This window comes from Drosophila albomicans, chromosome 2R (assembly GCF_009650485.2).
Source record: "Drosophila albomicans strain 15112-1751.03 chromosome 2R, ASM965048v2, whole genome shotgun sequence".
NCBI classification, from domain to species: domain Eukaryota; kingdom Metazoa; phylum Arthropoda; class Insecta; order Diptera; family Drosophilidae; genus Drosophila; species Drosophila albomicans.
This window is the reverse complement of record NC_047631.2, coordinates 23228708-23232001: the sequence shown is the minus strand read 5'-3', so window position 1 is coordinate 23232001 and position 3294 is coordinate 23228708.

Below are 3294 nucleotides of genomic sequence, written 5' to 3'. Positions count from 1 at the left end.
CAATGCGCATTTTCATGTAATTCAATTCGGGCTTGGTTACACTATGGTTTCTGTTGCTTTAACTTTTGGGGGTTTGAGGTTTAAGTTTTGGTCGGGTTTTGGGTTTACTTTTTGCCTTTTGTAGGCGCATTGAACTGGCCATTTTTACAATTCTATTGGCATTGAGTGCTCAACGCTGGCCCACCGCTGAGCTAACGTTAGCATGAGCTAATGAAATACGACATTTGACTCGTGCGGCCGTATTTATAGGCGTGGGATTGCTCTCGGCCAAAATGTTGTTGTTCTTCTCGTTGCTGTGTTACCAACTGGAGCATTGGAATGCGTGTGAGAGAGGCGTTGATGTCTTCCCAGTTTTACGATAGACCATTTCGCCCGCAGGCCATCACAATTACATGAATGCCCAAAACATGCTCAGTTTTTAGTTCACTTTAGTTTTATATTTTTTTCTCTTTTGTATGCCCAGTCATCGGTGCCATCAAACGCAGGGATTGATGGCGCGTGCTGCCTGACTTCCGCTCCATGTCTGACCCAAAACTGTTCCGCTACGACGACAATGTGGGCTCGATCCTAGCTCCCATCAGCCAGCCCCCAGAATGAGCCACTAGTTAATATGCATGCTGTCGAGTGATAGCAGACAACCAGCGACGTGTTTGACTCACCACGTTCCAATGTCTCGCGCCACGCGACCAGTTCAAAGGGTGACCGATAAATTCATATGTGATTTGTTTGGCTAAATGACTCATCATAGTTGCCAGAGAAATGCCCAAAACTAGCTACTTAAGATGGTCATGCATATTTTATAGTTTATTGACTTTTTCATTTCATTCTTAAAGTCGCTGCTTAGTCAATTCATTCAAACTGGCATTTAAGATTGTTTTTAATTTAGAAATTAAAAATTGTTCTAGGTATATTTGGATTATTTCAATTTCAAACTTAATGACTTGTTGTAAACATAATAATCTCTTATTTCTCTCCATCATAAAAATATAAAGACTTAGTCTTCGACTATTAAATATATATGTTACTATATTTCCATTGATTTTTCTGTACTTAGCTTGTTCTGCATTCAATCACATTCAACTTCCATTTATAGTCAATTAAAGGTTTCATTTGTATTCAATTGGTTTCCTTTTTTTTTGCTGGCTTACACCTAAATGCGTTCGATCCGTTTTGTTGATTTGGCTAATTAAATATGCATTGCATATAGCGACGTCGCCCATATGCACGATTTGTTAATTTCCCATTCGTAATATGCTAATTTCCTGTTCGAGTATTTCATGAAAGTCCCGTCCATGCAACATAAAACTGACTGATAGCTGAAATTCTAAGCCATCAAATGAAAGACACGAGTCCTGTTTTCCAGTCATTGACATTTGTTTAATGCCTTTAGAATGTTCACTACGCAGTTGAGTTAATGTCGTGCTTTTAACAATGGGTCAGAGCAATAAATTAAGCCAAATAGAATTGTGCCAATTCAACAGTATAATTAATGTCACAAATTCCTCTTACATTCTAATAAATGCTAATATATGTGATAATTGCATGTTGAAAATATGTTAGAAATATTCTTCTATTTTAATAAACATTAATTCGTGGAGCTATGTATGTAGATTTAGAAACTTATAAATTTTCCATTTATTACTATAAATATCTTCTATGCTTTATATTTATTATTTATTTTGTAAGTAAATTGAAAGTCGTTAAATCCAATTATTGATAATTAATAATTTTAAATTATCGCTATATTTATAATAAATTTCTTAATTGCACTTTAAACCACTCACACCTACCTGCAACCATTTTAATTAAGTAATTAAAAGCGATTAATTGCCAACAAAAAATATATAAATAAATCACCTCACACACACACTTTACTAGCATCGCACGATTCGCTGTCTCATTGGCTCACACACACACATAAATTCGCTGGCTTTTGTTGTGAATAGCGAAAACAAAAGCAAAAGCAAAACCAACAACTGTAAATAGTTTCTTAACGGAGCTTGACGAATGTTGACCAATCAGCGAGCCGCATTAAAGCAACTCAGTCGCACACTTACTCACAAATACACACTCGCAAGCAAACACACACACACATACTCACGGAGTGAGCATCTCCCGATGCTCAGCAGAGTTGCCAGCCCAACGCGAATATTATATGGGAAGTTATGCATTCGAGCGAAGTGCAACTAACTCCCGATTCGATCAGATCAGATAATTCACTGAGTAAATACTTCATGTGGATATTTTTGGCTTACAGTAGTCATCGTTATAGTGAATGCAAACTTAATTGATTTATGGCTAATTTGAATAGATTAACAGCTAATGAGAGTTACGAGAGCCGGCAACAACACTCGACGTACGCTGCCTACCTCATCTGCAAATGTGTGAGTACATATAGATGTAAAAGGGGGCGTCAACAAATGACTTGCTGTGCTCTTCGCATTGGTCAACCGGCTGCTTGTGAGCCACTGAGTACCTGGCCAAGATCGAGCACTTACACTGCTACAAAAAGTTGAGTATCTTTCTTTTCTATTGACCAAAATGGTGAAATACAAATATAGAACTTATTTCGATGCTTAAGTTAAAATATATAAAAACTATCTACTGAGAATATTGCTTTTATTTTCTTCTAGTGTTTCAATATTAACTGTTAAGCATATAAATAATAATAATAAAACGTAACACCAGATAAATGACTATTATTTGATTGTATATACTAAAGAAATAACTATTTGCTATTAGAAAGAAAAGAATAAGTTTACTTATTTTAAAAATATATCTGCTTAGAATATTATTATTTAATATTTTCCATTTTTCAAAGCAAATGGAAAATATTAAATAATAATATTCTATGCAGATATATATAAATAATAAAAATATATACTATCATCAAAAATTATATTTTCTTTTTAATATATCAAACAAATCTATAGTAGACATAAAAGTTAAAAATAATGTTTATTTTGATAATTACTTGAAAATATATTTAATAATAAATTTAACATGTTTTTTAATTATTTTTAAAACTAAATAAATCGACAATATTGTTAACTTGAATTCTTTATTTTAGTTACAATTTAATGATCACAATTTTACAATTTACAATTTTTTGATCATTTAAATTTATCCGCTTCAAGTTTTTCTCTCAGTGCATGATCGCCAACCGCATTGGATGAAGCTCACCAATACAAAGAGAGCCTCAACTTTAGCCTGTGTGGGAGCTCTTGAGCTGAAACTGAACGAAAGCTACCTTACCTGTTTCGAAATCAAGTTTGTTGCTTCTGTGTCGCTTCG